The sequence below is a fragment of the Hyla sarda genome, chromosome 2 (genome assembly GCF_029499605.1).
Source record: "Hyla sarda isolate aHylSar1 chromosome 2, aHylSar1.hap1, whole genome shotgun sequence".
Taxonomy (NCBI): domain Eukaryota; kingdom Metazoa; phylum Chordata; class Amphibia; order Anura; family Hylidae; genus Hyla; species Hyla sarda.
The window spans coordinates 165,545,666-165,562,682 of NC_079190.1; positions in this window are offsets into that span (position 1 = coordinate 165,545,666).

Genomic DNA, 17,017 nt, shown 5'->3' on the forward strand with positions numbered 1-17,017 from the left:
TAAACTAACTCAGGCTGTGTTCCCTAACTACTCCAGCTTTAAAAAGCTGTGTATCATACCTTTATTCTTGCTCACATGGTGCAATCTCCCAGCAGAATTAAAAGGGCATTTCCCAGCAGGCATGACATCACTGAAGCTTGCTGGGGACCACTTCCTCACATTGTTGCAGTGTTGTGATAAATAGAATACCTCAAGCTCTATGTATGTTTCAGTGAGGCTCTGTGTAGCTGTCAATCCAGCTCACTGCAGAGAAACAGTTACTGAGTTTGGTCACCTGCCAGACTGGGAGGAGACCAAACTCACTGTATTAATTGTGTCAGGGAACAGAACAGAGCCACCTTGTGGCCGTTTTTTCTATAACAATTTAAACATATTTCTGTTGATAATTTTAAAAGCAAGTGAATGGATAAGTGTCTGCTAATTACACAAGGAACACTAAATTAAAAGTTTTATTTGGTGAAAGGTACTCTTTAAGCAACTCAGAATCTGTAGACAAAAGGCCAATCAGCACTGGCCTTAGTGGCTACACCCTCCGGAGCTGGTCTACTTCTACTCTTCACCTGTGTGAGAGATTGTTCTCTGCACTAGCTCCTGTATTGTTTTTTGATATATTGATCCTGTGTATTCTGACCTTGGCTTTTTACATCTGCTTGCTGATTTGGTACTATACAGTGGGGATCAAAAGTTTGGGCACCCCAGGTAAAAATTTGGATTAATGTGCATAAAGAAGCCAAGGAAAGGTGAAAAAAAATCTCCAAAAGGCATCAAATTACAGATTAGACATTCTTATAATATGTCAACAAAAGTTATATTTTATTTCCATCATTTACACTTTCAAAATAACAGAAAATAAAAAAAATTATGTCTGCAAAGTTTGGGCACCCTGCAGAGTTAATATCTTGTACTGCCCCCTTTGGCAAGTATCACAGCTTGTAAATGCTTTCTGTAGCCAGCCAAGAGTCTTTCAATTCTTGTTTGAGGCATCTTTGCCCATTCTTCCTTACAAAAGTCTTCTAGTTCTTTGAGATTTCTGGGCTGTCTGTCATGCACTGCTCTTTTAAGGTCAATCCCTAGATTTTCAATTATGTTGAGGTCAGGAGATTGTGAAGGCCTTGGCAAAACCTTCAGTTTACGCCTCTTGATGTAATGCCCTGTGGATTTCGAGGTGTGTTTAAGATCATTATCCATTTGTAGAAGCCATTCTCTCTTTAACTTTAGCTTTTCCACAGATGGCATCAAGTTAGCATCCAAAATTTGCTGAAATTTTATTGAATCCATTTTCCTTCTACTCGTGAGATGTTCCCTGTGCCACTGACTGCAATACAACCCCAAAGCATGATTGATCCACCCCATGCTTAACAGTTGGACACAGGTTCTTTTCATTAAATTCTGTTCCCCTTCTTCTCCAAATGTACCTTTGCTCATTCCGGCAAAAAAAAGTTCAATTTTATCCTCATCGGTCCACAGAACTTGTTTCCAAAATGCATCAGGCTTGTCTATGTGTTCATTTGCAAAGTTCAAATGCTGATCTTCTTATAGCCTTCTCCAGCTTTGTGAGCATCAACTATTTTCAGTTTCAGATTTCTAGACAACTGCTTAGAAGAACCCATGGTGCTGATTGTTGGGGCAAGGTCAGATGAGTCTGGGCATTTAAAACCTTTGAGTTTGAAATCACCTGGTCTTCCCAGATGATGATTGAGAACAATCCATGACACTGGCAGGTCTCAGCTTTGCAAAGGGGGCAGTACATGCCATAAATTCTGCAAGGTGCCAAAACTTTTGCAGACACCATTTTTTTTGTTTTCTGTTATTTTGAAAGTGTGAATGATGGAAATAAAATCTAACTTTTGTTGACATATTATAAGAATGACTAATCTATAATTTGATGCCTTTTGGAGATTTTTCCATCTTTCCTTGGCTTCTTTATGCCCATTAATACAAATTTTTACCTGGGGTGCCCAAACTTTTGATCCCCACTGTAAATGTAAAACAAAAATAGAGAAACATAGCCGCACATGCACAAATTGTCTATTGATCTACTTGCTTCTCAGCATAATTTCAAAAACTAACAAGTTATTAGTATACATTTTGATCAAAAAGTACATGCCCATTCGCTGCTTCAAGGCCAGAGTGAGTCCCTAACCTAACTCTGGCGTTGCACCAGGCAGCGACAACTGCCTCCGCGACACTAAGCCCAAAGGGGGGAATGACCCAGCGGCCAGGCAGTCCCACTGCAGCTTGATCAAGCCAATGGCTTCGGGCCACACCACAGACAAAGCACCACAGCAACAATAGCCGCCACAGAGCACCACACCAGCATGAACACCTACTATGGGCCCCCTGCTAGAGGGCTGGGAGAATGCTAAGAGGAAACCCATATGCAATCTTCTGCTAATTAAAAATGCCTGGGCTGAATATGTGCAGTACTGGCTATGAAAGAGGGGAGAGATTACAAATGTAAAACAAAACTATAGAAACATATGGGGATATGTTCTACTTTAGACAGTTCTTGACATGGACAGAGGTGGCAGCAGAGAACACGTGGTCAGACTGGAAGGAACTATACAACTTTTTTCTGTAGTATACAACAGCTGATAAGTACTGGAAGGATTAAGATTTTTAAATAGAAGTAATTTAGAAATCGATTTAACTTCCTGGCACCAGTTGATTTGAAAACATCTGTTTTCCCCTGGAGTACCACTTTAACCCCTTAAGGACCAAGCCTGTTTTCACCTTAAGGACCAGAGCATTTTTTGCAAATCTGACCACTGTCTCTTTAAGCATTAAAGGGGTACTCCGGTGAAAACCTTTTTTATTTTAAATCAACTGGTTGCAGAAAGTTAAACATATTTGTAAATTACTTCTATTAAAAAATCTTAATCCTTCCAGTACTTATTAGCTGCTGAATGCTACAGAGGAAATTCCTTTCTTTTTGGAACACTGATGACATCACGAGCACAGTGCGCTCTGCTGACATCTCTGTCCATTTTAGCAACCATGCATAGCAAATGTATGCTAAGGGCAGCATGGTGGCTCAGTGGTTAGCACTGCTGCCTTGCAGTGCTGGGGACTTGGGTTCAAATCCCACTAAGGACAACAATAAATAAAGTGTTATTATTATTATTATAATAACGTCAGCAGAGAGAACTGTGCTCGTGATGTCATCAGAGAGCATTCCAATAAGAAAAGAATTTCCTCTGTAGTATTCAGCAGCTAATAAGTACAGGAAGGATTAAGATTTTTTAATAGAAGTAATTTTCAAATATGTTAACTTTCTGCCACCAGTTGATTTAAAAGAAAAAAGGTTTTCACCGGAGTACCCCTTTAATAACTCTGGGATGCTTTTACTTTTCATTGTGATTCTGAGATTTTTTTTTTTTTTATGACATATTCTACTTTAAGATAGTGGTAAATTTTCGGCGTTACTTGCATCCTTTCTTGGGGAAAAATCCCCAAATTTTATGAAAAATGTGAAAATGTTGCATTTTTTTTTTGAAACTCTCTGCTAATAAGGAAATTAGACATATCAAATAAATTATATATTGATTCACATATACAATATGTCTACTTTATGTTGGAATCATAAAGTTGACGTGTTTTTACTTTTGGAAGACATTAGAGGGCTTCAAAGTTCAGCAGCAATTTTCCAATTTTTTCAAAATGTTCAAAATCTGAATTTTTCAGGGACCAGTTCAGGTTTGAAGTGGATTTGAGGGGTCTTCATATTAGAAATACCCCATAAATGACCCCATTATAAAAAAAAGTGCACCCCCCAAAGTATTCAAAATGACATTCAGAAAGTGTGTTAACCCTTTAGGTGTTTCACAGGAATAGCAGCAGCAGCAGAAGGGAAGGGGCAACAATGGGATTTTGGAGAGTGAGTTTTCCTAAAATGGTTTTTGGGGGGCATGGCACATTTAGGAAGCACCCATGGTGCCAGAACTGCAAAAAAAACCCTAACATGGCATACTGTTTTGGAAACTACACCCCTCAAGGAATGTACCAAGGGGTCCAGTGAGCCTTAACACCCCCAGGTGTTTTTCGTTAAAGTCGGATGTGTAAATGAATTTTTTTTTCACTAAAATGCTTGTTTTCCCCAAAATTTTACATTTTTACAAGCGGTAATGAGAGAAAATGTCCCCCAAAATTTGTAACCCCATCTCATCTGAGTATGGAAATACCCTATGTGTGGACATCAAGTGCAGTGCGGGCGCACTACAATGCTCAGAAGAGACAAAGTCACATTTGGCTTTTGGAAAACAAATTGTGCTGAAATGGTTTTTGGGGGGCATGCCGCATTTAGGAATCCCCTATGGTGTAAAAACAGCATTGCATTTATATGTACATGGTGTGATCTCACTCCTGAGCCCTGCTGTGCACCCTCAGAACATATTACACCTACATATGGGGTATTTCCATACTCAGGAGAAATTGCGTTACAAATTTTGGGGGTATTTTTTTCTTTTTACCGCTTGTGAAAATTAAAAGTATGGGGCAACACCAGCAAATTTTGGGGGACATTTTCTCTTATTACCCCTTGTAAAAATGTAAAATTTTGGGGAAAACAAGCATTTTAGTGAAAAAAAAATTCATTTACACATCCGACTTTAACAAAAAACACCTGTGGGTGTTAAGGCTCACTGGACCCCTTGGTACATTCCTTGTGGGGTGTAGTTTCCCAAACAGTATGCCATGTTAGGGTTTTTTTGCTGTTCTGGCACCATGGGTGCTTCCTAAATGTGCCATGCCCCCCAAAAACCATTTTAGGAAAACTCACTCTCCAAAATCCCATTGTTGTCCCTTCCCTTCTGCTGCTGCTGCTATTCCTGTGAAACACCTAAAGGGTTAACACACTTTCTGAATGTCATTTTGAATACTTTGGGGGGTGCACTTTTTTTTATAATGGGGTCATTTATGGGGTATTTCTAATATGAAGGCCCCTCAAATCCACTTCAAACCTGAACTGGTGCCTAAACTCACTCTCCAAAATCCCATTGTTGCTCCTTCCCTTCTGCTGCTGCTATTCCTGTATATAAAACTTACTTTTTTTTACAGATTTTTTTTTTTATAGAATGTGACAAAAAAAGCAGAAAATGTGCGCATTTTAATATTTTGGACATTTACCCCCCGGCGATACCAAATATGTGTATTAATTTTTTTTTTTTAATGTGGTATCAATAAAAAGTACAGATCATGGCGCAAAAAATTTAGCCCTCATACTGCCGCTTATACGGAAAAATGAAAAAGTTATAGGTCATCAAAAAAAGAAGGATTTTAAACATACCAATTTGGTTAAAAAGTTTGCGATTTTTTTTTTTAAGTGCAACAATAATAGAAAAGTATGTTATCATGGGTATCATTTTAATCATATTGAACCACAGAATAAAGAATACATGTCATTTTTACCGTAAATTGTACGGCGTGAAAACGAAACCTTCCAAAATTTGCAAAATTGCGGTTTTCTTTTTAATTTCCCCACACAAATAGTATTTTTTTTTTATTTCGCCATACATTTTATGGTAAAATTAGTGATGTCATTATGCAGGACAACTGGTCGCACAAAAAACAAACCCTCATACTAGTCTGTGGATGAAAATATAAGAGTTAAGATTTTTAGAAGACGAGGAGGAAAAAAACGAAAATGCAAAAATAAAATCGGCCTGGTCCTTAAGGTCAAAATGGGCTGTGTCCTTAAGGGGTTAAAAAAAATTAAAATGTGTCTGGTCATGAAATGCTGGAAACTGGCCCAATCTAGAAGTGAAAAAACCTACAGAGAACTGAAGTGAAAAAACCTACAGAGAACTGATAAAACCAAAGAGGAAATTAAAGGAAGCTACCGTACTTTAGAAAAGTGATATATAATCTGACATGGCTGTTTTTTTTCTAAATGAGGGTTCACACCTTTAACAGGGTTGTTCATGTGGTACTTTAACCCAGTTCTTAAAAACTACTGGCTGAAAATGGTGCTGTGGCTTGTGCACAAACCGACTCCTAAAAGTCCAGCAGAACCTTTTCAGCAGCCATAACATTGCTCTCTTAGGCTCTTCAGTGTGGCATCCATTAGTAACATCGCTTCTAGAGCATTGACTTCAAAATTGTCCTTGAGACCACTCAAGGGTCCGTAGCCGGGCTCAGTAGCCTCTCTGCAGCACCAGCCAAACTCTATGGGGAGTGGCAAGGAGTGGTGCTTCCACTTGGCAACCGGTCTAGGGCAAAAATGTCTGGCTTACCCCAGATTCTGCTAGGTCAATGTGTCAGTTGCAGTGGCAGCTTGAACCTCATCGGTGAGAGGAGTGAGTCTGCATACATAGCAGTCTGGGAACAGCTCTGCACCAGGTGCAGATCCACGGATTACAAATCATTGCTCCCTAGTGCAGCTGACCCAAAACTAGTACAACTCCCAGCATGCCCTGACACAGCCTATGGCTCTGCAGCTGACCCAAACCAAATCTACAACTTTCAGCATGTTTTACTATATACCGTATTTATCGGCGTATAACACGCACTTTTTAGGCTAAAATTTTTAGCCTAAAGTCTGTGTGTGTGTTATACGCCGATACACCCCCAGGAAAGGCAGGGGGAGAGAGGCCGTCGCTGCCCGCTTCTCTCCCCCTGCCTTTCCTGGGGTCTAGAGCGCTGCTGTCGGCCCTTTTCACCCCCTGGTTAGCCAGGGGGAGAGAAGCGGCGCCGACAGCCAGGGGGAGAGAAGGGGCAGCGGCACCCATTGCCGGCGCCGCTGCCCCGTTGCCTCCCCCCATCCCCGGTGGCATAATTACCTGAGTCCGGTCCGCGCTGCTCCGCTGCTCCAGGCCTCCGTCGTGCGTCCCCGGCGTAATTGCTATGTGCTGAACGGCGCGGCGCATGACGTCAGAGCGCCGCGCCGTGCATAGCAACGACGCTGGGAACGCACGACGGAGGCCTGGAGCAGCGCGGACCGGACTCAGGTAATTATGCCACCGGGGATGGGGGGAGGCAACGGGGCAGCGGCGCCGGCAATGGGTGCCGCTGCCCCTTCTCTCCCCCTGGCTGTCGGCGCCGCTTCTCTCCCCCTGGCTATCGGCGCCGGCACCGATAGTCAGGGGGACAGAACGGGCAGCGGCGCCGATAACCAGGGGGTGAGAAGGGCCGACAGCAGCGCTCTAGACCCCAGAAAAGGCAGGGGGAGAGAAGCGGGCAGCGACGGCCTCTCTCCCCCTGCCTTTCCTGGGGGTATATCGGGGTATACACGCGCACACACGCACCCTCATTTTTTCATGGATATTTGGGTAAAAAACTTTTTTTACCCAAATATCCGTGGTAAAATGAGGGTGCGTGTTATAGGCCGGTGCGTGGTATACCCCGATAAATACGATACTTAGTAGTATACATATATCATGCTGGGACTTTTAGTTTGTGTCAGCTGCAGAGTCATAGGGTGTATCAGGGCATGCTAACATACAACTCCCAGCATGCTGCACTACATAGTAGTATAGTATAAGTTATAGTGCAACATGATGCCAGTTGTAGTTTGGGTCACCTGCTCCCATGGAGGTTGGTAAAGTTGTTTCTAGAGTAGAATATAAAAAAAATCCTGTAATGATGTAAACTTATAGGTTTGATACAAGTTAAACTAGAAAAGAGCTTTGAAATTTGGAAAGAAGACATAGCTGATATTTTTGTGAATTCTAATGTATGTCTTTAAATGAAAATCATCAGTTTATTGTCATTCATATTATCTCCATAAAATTAAGAAACAATTAAACCATAAATGTCTTAGATGTGGGAAGAGTAGGATTTCTTTTTTGTTTTATGATCCTATAAAGCAATCCAGGTCTATTGGGAAAGAATATACAAAGAGTTAGTACACACGTTTAGGATACAAATGCTGTTTTCTCCCAAAGTTGCTCTTCTGGGTGACAACTCAGATGCTCCATATGTTAAAAAATGGAAGGTTTTATCTTGTAGCTTTTATCTTGTAGCCTGTCTCCAAATACACTGCTCAAAAAAATTAAGGGAACAGTTAAACAACACAGTGTAACTCCAAGTCAATCACACTTCTGTGAAATTACACTGTCCACTCAGGAAGCAACACTGATTGACAATCAATTTCACATGCTGTTGTGCAAATGGAACAGACAATAGGTGGAAATTATAGGCAATTAACAAGACACCTCAAATAAAGGAGTGTTTCTGCAGATGGTGACCACAGACCACTTCTCAGTTCCTATGCTTCCTGGCTGATGTTTTGGTCACTTTTGAATGCTGGCGGTGCTTTCAGTCTAGTGGTAGCATGAGACGGAGTCTACAACCCACACAAGTGGCTCAGGTAGTGCAGCTCATCCAGAATCGCACATCAATGTGAGCTGTGGCAAGAAGAATTGTTGCGTCTTTCAGCATAGTGTCCAAAGAATGAAGGCGCTACCAGGAGACAGGCCAGTACATCAGCAGACATGGAGGAGGTCGTAAGAGGGTAACAACCCAGCAGCAGGACCACTACCTCCATCTTTGTGCAAGGAGGAGCAGGAGGAGCACTGCCAGAGCCTGCAAAATGACCTCCAGCAGGCCACAAATGTGCATGTGTCCACTCAAACAGTCAGAAACAGACTCCATGAGGGTGGTATGAGGGCCTGACATCCACAGGTGGGGATTGTGCTTTCAGCCCAACACCGTGCAGGACGTTTGGCATTTGCCAGAGAACACCAAGATTGGCAAATTCATCACTGGAGCCCTGTCCTCTTCACAGATGAAAGCAGGTTCACACTGAGCGCATGTGACAGACGTGAGGAGTCTGGAGATGTCGTGGAGAACATTCTGCTGCCTGCAACATCCTCCAGCATGACTGGTTTGGCAGTGGGTCAGTAATGGTGTGGGGGGCATTTCTTTGGGGGCCGCAGGACCCTCCATGTGCTTGCCAGAGGTAGCCTGACTGCCATTAGATGAGATCCTCAGGCCCCTTGTGAGACCATATGCTGGTGCAGTTGGCCCTGGGTTCCTTTTAATGCAAGACAATGCCAGACACCTCATGTGGCTGGAGTGTGTCAGCAGTTGCAAGAGGAAGGCATTGATGCTATGGACTGGCCCACCCATTCCCCGGATCTGAATCCGATTGAGCACATCTGGGACATCATGTCTCGCTCCATCCACCAACGCCACATTGCACCTGTTACGCCGAGTGCTCCGGGTCCCCGCTCCTCCCCGGAGCGCTCGCAGCATCCTCTCATTCGCAGCGCCCCGGTCAGACCTGCTGACCGGGTGCGCTGCAATATCACTCCCAGCCAGGATGCGATTCGCGATGCGGGAGGCGCCCGCTCGCGATGCGCATCCCGGCTCCCGTACCTGACCCGTTCCCCGTCTCTCTTGTCCCGGCGCGTGCGGCCCCGCTCCTTAGGGCGTGCGCGCGTCGGGTCTCTGCAATTTAAAGGGCCACTGCGCCACTGATTGGCGCAGCAGGCTTAATCAATATGTTCACCTGTGCACTCCCTACTTATACCTCACTTCCCCTGCACTCCCTCGCCGGATCTTGTTGCCATTGTGACAGTGAAAGCGTTTCCTTGTATGTTCCTAGCCTGTGTTCCAGACCTCCTGCCGTTGCCCCTGACTACGATCCTTGCTGCCTGCCCTGACCTTCTGCTACGTCCGACCTTGCTCTTGTCTACTCCCTTGTACCGCGCTTATCTTCAGCAGTCAGAGAGGTTGAGCCGTTGCTGGTGGATACGACCTGGTTGCTACCGCCGCTGCAAGACCATCCCGCTTTGCGGCGGGCTCTGGTGAATACCAGTAGCAACTTAAAACCGGTCCACCAACACGGTCCACGCCAATCCCTCTCTGGCACAGAGGATCCACCTCCAGCCAGCCGAATCGTGACAGTAGATCCGGCCATGGATCCCGCTGAAGTCCCACTGCCAGTTGTCGCCGACCTCACCACGGTGGTCGCCCAGCAGTCGCAACAGATGGCGCAACAAGGCCACCAGCTGTCTCAACTGACCGTGATGCTACAGCAGCTATTACCACAGCTTCAGCAACAATCTCCTCCGCCAGCTCCTGCACCTCCTCCGCAGCGAGTGGCCGCTTCCGGCCTACGATTATCCTTGCCGGATAAATTTGATGGGGACTCTAAGTTTTGCCGTGGCTTTCTTTCGCAATGTTCCCTGCACTTGGAGATGATGTCGGACCAGTTTCCTACTGAAAGGTCTAAGGTGGCTTTCGTAGTCAGCCTTCTGTCTGGGAAAGCTCTGTCATGGGCCACACCGCTCTGGGACCGCAATGACCCTGTCACTGCCTCTGTACACTCCTTCTTCACGGAGATTCGAAGTGTCTTTGAGGAACCTTCCCGAGCCTCTTCTGCTGAGACTGCCCTGCTGAACCTGGTCCAGGGTAATTCTTCTGTTGGCGAGTACGCCATCCAATTCCGTACTCTTGCCTCCGAATTATCCTGGAATAATGAGGCCCTCTGTGCGACCTTTAAAAAAGGCCTATCCAGCAACATTAAAGATGTGCTGGCCGCACGAGAAATTCCTGCTAACCTGCATGAACTTATTCATCTTGCCACCCGCATTGACATGCGTTTTTCCGAAAGGCGTCAGGAGCTCCGCCAGGATATGGACTTTGTTCGCACGAGGCGGTTTCTCTCCCCGGCTCCTCTCTCCTCTGGTCCTCTGCAATCCGTTCCTGTGCCTCCCGCCGTGGAGGCTATGCAAGTTGGCCGGTCTCGCTTGACACCTCAAGAGAGGACACGACGCCGCATGGAGAATCTTTGCCTGTACTGTGCCGGTACCGAACACTTCTTGAAGGATTGTCCTATCCGTCCTCCCCGCCTGGAAAGACGTACGCTGACTCCGCACAAAGGTGAGACAGTTCTTGATGTGAACTCTGCTTCTCCACGCCTTACTGTGCCTGTGCGGATATCTTCTTCTACCTTCTCCTTCTCTGCTATGGCCTTCTTGGATTCCGTATCTGCAGAAAATTTTATTTTGGCCTCTCTCATCAACAGGTTCAACATCCCGGTGACCAGTCTCGCCAGACCCCTCTACATCAATTCTGTTAACAATGAAAGATTGGACTGTACCGTGCGTTACCGCACGGAACCTCTCCTAATGTGCATCGGACCCCATCACGAAAAAATTACATTTTTGGTCCTCTCCAACTGCACTTCAGAAATTCTTCTTGGATTACCGTGGCTTCAACGCCATTCCCCAACCCTTGATTGGTCCACAGGAGAGATCAAGAACTGGGGTACTTCTTGTCACAGGGACTGTCTTAAACCGGTTCCCAGTACTCCCTGTCGTGACCCTGTGGTTCCCCCGGTATCCGGTCTTCCTAAGGCTTATATGGACTATGCTGATGTTTTTTGCAAAAAGCAAGCAGAGACTTTACCTCCTCACAGGCCTTATGACTGTCCTATTGACCTCCTCCCGGGTACTACTCCACCCCGGGGCAGAATCTATCCTCTGTCTGCTCCAGAGACTCTAGCCATGTCGGAGTACATCCAGGAGAATTTAAAAAAGGGGTTTATCCGCAAGTCCTCCTCTCCTGCCGGAGCTGGATTTTTTTTTGTGTCCAAAAAAGATGGCTCCCTACGCCCTTGCATTGATTACCGCGGACTTAATAAAATCACGGTAAAAAACCGCTACCCCTTACCTCTTATCTCGGAACTCTTTGATCGCCTACAAGGCGCCCACATCTTTACCAAACTGGACTTAAGAGGTGCTTATAATCTCATCCGCATCAGGGAGGGGGACGAATGGAAGACTGCATTTAACACCAGAGATGGACACTTTGAGTATCTGGTCATGCCCTTTGGCCTGTGCAACGCCCCTGCCGTCTTCCAAGACTTTGTTAATGAAATTTTTCGTGATCTCCTATATTCCTGTGTTGTGGTTTATCTGGACGATATTCTGATTTTTTCTGCCAACTTAGAAGAACACCGCTAGCATGTCCGCATGGTTCTTCAGAGACTTCGGGACAATCAACTTTATGCCAAAATGGAGAAATGTCTCTTTGAATGTCAATCTCTTCCTTTCCTAGGATACTTGGTCTCTGGCCAGGGACTACAAATGGACCCAGATAAACTTTCTGCCGTCTTAGATTGGCCACGCCCCTCCGGACTCCGTGCTATCCTACGTTTTTTTGGGTTCGCCAATTATTACAGACAATTCATTCCACACTTCTCCACTATTGTGGCCCCTATCGTGGCTTTAACCAAGAAAAATGCCAATCCTAAGTCCTGGTCTCCCCAAGCGGAAGACGCATTTAAACATCTCAAGTCTGCCTTTTCTTCTGCTCCCGTGCTCTCCAGACCTGACCCATCTAAACCCTTTCTATTGGAGGTAGATGCCTCCTCTGTGGGAGCTGGAGCTGTCCTTCTACAAAAAAATTCTTCCGGGCATGCTGTTACTTGTGGTTTTTTTTCTAGGACCTTCTCTCCGGCGGAGAGAAACGACTCCATTGGTGATCGAGAACTACTGGCCATTAAATTGGCGCTTGAGGAATGGAGGCACCTGCTGGAGGGATCAAAATCTCCAGTTATCATATACACTGATCACAAGAATCTCTCCTATCTCCAGTCTTCCCAACGACTGAACCCTCGCCAGGCTAGGTGGTCGTTGTTCTTTGCCCGTTTTAACTTTGAAATCCATTTTCGCCCTGCTGACAAGAACATTAGGGCCGATGCCCTCTCTCGTTCTTCTGATGCCTCTGAAGTAGAGGTCTCTCCGCAACATATCATTCCTCCGGACTGTCTGATCTCCACTTCTCCAGCTTCCATCAGGCAAACTCCTCCAGGGAAGACCTTCGTTTCTCCACGCCAGCGTCTCGGGATTCTCAAATGGGGACACTCCTCCCACCTCGCAGGCCATGCGGGCATCAAAAAATCCTTGCAACTCATCTCTCGTTTCTATTGGTGGCCGACTCTGGAGACTGATGTTGTTGATTTCGTGCGGGCCTGTACTGTCTGTGCCCGGGATAAGACTCCTCGCCAGAAGCCTGCTGGTCTCCTTCATCCTCTGCCTGTTCCTGAACAGCCTTGGTCACAGATTGGTATGGACTTTATTACGGACTTGCCCTCATCCCGTGGCAACACAGTTGTTTGGGTGGTCCTTGATCGATTTTCCAAGATGGCACATTTTATTCCTCTTCCTGGTCTTCCTTCAGCGCCTCAGTTGGCAAAGCAATTTTTTGTACACATTTTTCGCCTTCACGGTTTGCCCACGCATATCGTCTCGGATAGAGGCGTCCAATTCGTGTCTAAATTCTGGAGGGCCCTCTGTAAACAGCTCAAGATCAAATTAAACTTCTCTTCTTCTTATCATCCCCAATCCAATGGGCAAGTAGAAAGAATTAATCAGGTCCTGGGTGACTATTTACGGCATTTTGTTTCCTCCCGCCAGGATGACTGGGCAGATCTTCTACCATGGGCCGAATTCTCATACAACTTCAGAGTCTCCGAATCTTCTGCTAAATCCCCATTTTTCGTGGTGTACGGCCGTCACCCTCTTCCTCCCCTCCCTACTCCCTTGCCCTCTGGTTTGCCAGCTGTGGATGAAGTGACTCGTGATCTTTCCACCATATGGAAAGAAACCCAAAATTCTCTTTTACAGGCTTCATCCCGAATGAAAAGATTTGCTGATAAAAAAAGAACTCCCCCCATTTTTGCTCCCGGAGACAAGGTATGGCTCTCCGCTTAATATGTCCGCTTTCGTGTCCCCAGTTACAAACTGGGACCACGCTATCTTGGTCCTTTCAAAATCTTGTGCCAGATTAACCCTGTCTCTTACAAACTCCTCCTTCCTCCTTCTCTCCGTATTCCCAATGCCTTCCATGTCTCTCTCCTTAAACCACTCATCCTTAACCGCTTCTCTCCCAAAGTTGTTTCTCCCACTCCTGTTTCCGGTTCATCTGACGTCTTCTCTGTGAAGGAGATTCTGGCCTCCAAGACTGTCAGAGGTAAAAGATTTTTTTTGGTGGATTGGGAAAACTGTGGCCCAGAGGAGAGATCCTGGGAACCTGAGGACAACATCCTAGACAAAAGTCTTGTCCTCAGGTTCTCAGGCTCCAAGAAGAGGGGGAGACCCAAGGGGGGGGGTACTGTTACGCCGAGCGCTCCGGGTCCCCGCTCCTCCCCGGAGCGCTCGCAGCATCCTCTCATTTGCAGCGCCCCGGTCAGACCTGCTGACCGGGTGCGCTGCAATACCACTCCCAGCCGGGATGCGATTCGCGATGCGGGAGGCGCCCGTTCGCGATGCGCATCCCGGCTCCTGTACCTGACCCGTTCCCCGTCTCTCTTGTCCCGGCGCGCGCGTGCCGGGTCTCTGCAATTTAAAGGGCCACTGCGCCACTGATTGGCGCAGCAGGCTTAATCAGTATGTTCACCTGTGCACTCCCTACTTATACCTCACTTCCCCTGCACTCCCTCGCCGGATCTTGTTGCCATTGTGCCAGTGAAAGCGTTTCCTTGTATGTTCCTAGCCTGTGTTCCAGACCTCCTGCCGTTGCCCCTGACTACGATCCTTGCTGCCTGCCCTGACCTTCTGCTACGTCCGACCTTGCTCTTGTCTACTCCCTTGTACCGCGCTTATCTTCAGAAGTCAGAGAAGTTGAGCCGTTGCTGGTGGATACGACCTGGTTGCTACCGCCGCTGCAAGACCATCCCGCTTTGCGGCGGGCTCTGGTGAATACCAGTAGCAACTTAGAACTGGTCCACCAACACGGTCCACGCCAATCCCTCTCTGGCACAGAGGATCCACCTCCAGCCAGCCGAATCGTGACAGCACCACAGACATTGTAGAGAGGTCATATGGGCACGTGGAGGCCACGCACACACTACTGAGCCTTTGACTTGTTATAAGGTGTTACGCCGAGCGCTCCGGGTCCCCGCTCCTCCCCGGAGCGCTCGCTTCACTCTCCCCGCGGCAGCGCTACGGTCACGTCCTCTGACCCGGGGCGCTGCGATTCCGCTGCCAGCCGGGATGCGATTCGCGATGCGGGTAGCGCCCGCTCGCGATGCGCACCCCGGCTCCCCTACCTGACTCGCTCTCCGTCTGTTCTGTCCCGGCGCGCGCGGCCCCGCTCCCTAGGGCGCGCGCGCCGGGTCTCTGCGATTTAAAGGGCCACTGCGCCGCTGATTGGCGCAGTGGTTCCAATCAGTGTGTTCACCTGTGCACTTCCCTTTATCACCTCACTTCCCCTGCACTCCCTGGCCGGATCTTGTTGCACTTGTGCCTAGTGAAAGCGTTCCCTTGCCTGTTCCTAGTCCGTGTTCCTGACCTCCTGCCGTTGCCCCTGACTACGATCCTTGCCGCCTGCCCCCGACCTTCTGCTACGTCCGACCTTGCTTCTGCCTACTCCCTTGTACCGCGCCTATCTTCAGCATCTTCAGCAGCCAGAGAGGTAAGCCGTTGCTAGTGGATACGACCTGGTCACTACCGCCGCAGCAAGACCATCCCGCTTTGCGGCGGGCTCTGGTGAAAACCTGTAGTGGCTTAGAACCGGTCCACTAGCGCGGTCCTCGCCATCCCTCTCTGGCACAGAGGATCCACTACCTGCCAGCCGGCATCGTGACAGTAGATCCGGCCATGGATCCCGCTGAAGTTCCTCTGTCAGTTATCGCTGACCTCACCACGGTGGCCGCCCAGCAAGCCCGACAGATCGCCCTTCTAACCTGTCAGCTGTCGGAAATGTCCACCATTTCGCACCAACTTCAGTCGCAACTTCTCCAGCAATCTTCTCCTCCGCCAGCTCCTGCACCTCCTCCGCAGCGAGTGGCCACTCCTAGCCTCCGCCTGTCCTTGCCGGACAAATTTAATGGGGACTCTAAGTATTGCCGTGGCTTTCTTTCGCAATGTTCCCAGCACTTGGAGATGATGTCGGACCAGTTTCCTACTGAAAGGTCTAAGGTGGCTTTCGTGTTCTGCCTTCTGTCTGGAAAAGCCCTGTCATGGGCCGCACCGCTCTGGGACCGCAATGACCCCGTCACTGCCTCTGTACACTCCTTCTTCTCGGAAATTCGAAGTGTCTTTGAGGAACCTGCCCGAGCTTCTTCAGCCGAGATTGCCCTGCTGAACCTGGCCCAGGGTGTTTCTTCCGTTGGCGAGTACGCCATTCAGTTCCGTGCTCTTGCTTACGAGTTGTCCTGGAATAGTGAGGTTCTCTGCGCGACCTTTAAAAAAGGCCTATCCAGCAACATTAAAGATGTTCTGGCCGCACGAGAGACTCCTGCTGACCTACATGAACTCATTCATCTAGCCACTCGCATTGACATGCGTTCTTCCGGATGGCGTCTGGAGCTCCGCCTGGATATGGACTTTGTTCGCACAAAGCGTTTTTTCTCTCCGGCTCCTCTCTCCTCTGGTCCTCTGCAATCTGTTCCTGTGCTTCCCGCCGCGGAGGCTATGCAAGTTGACCGGTCTTGCTTGACACCTCAAGAGAGGACACGACGCCGCATGGAGAATCTTTGCCTGTACTATGCCGGTACCGAACACTTCCTGAAGGATTGTCCTATCCGTCCTCCCCGCCTGGAAAGACGTACGCTGACTCCGCACAAAGGTGACACAGTTCTTGATGTCAACTCTGCTTCTCCGCGCCTTACTGTGCCTGTGCGGATATCTGCCTCTACCTTCTCCTTCTCTACTATGCTCTTCTTGGATTCCGGATCTGCAGGAAAATTTTTTTTGGCCTCTCTCATCAACAGGTTCTACGTTCCTGTGACCAGTCTCGCCAGACCCCTCTACATCTATTGTTTTTACAATAAAAGATTGGACTGTCTCGTACGTTTCCACACAGAACCCCTCCTAATTTGCATCGGACCTCATCACGGAAAAAAATTGAGTTTTTTTTTTCCTCAGGTTCTTTGGCCCCAAGAAGAGGGGGAGACCCAAGGGGGGGGGTACTGTTACGCCGAGCGCTCCGGGTCCCCGCTCCTCCCCGGAGCGCTCGCTTCACTCTCCCCGCGGCAGCGCTCCGGTCACGTCCTCTGACCCGGGGCGCTGCGATTCCGCTGCCAGCCGGGATGCGATTCGCGATGCGGGTAGCGCCCGCTCGCGAT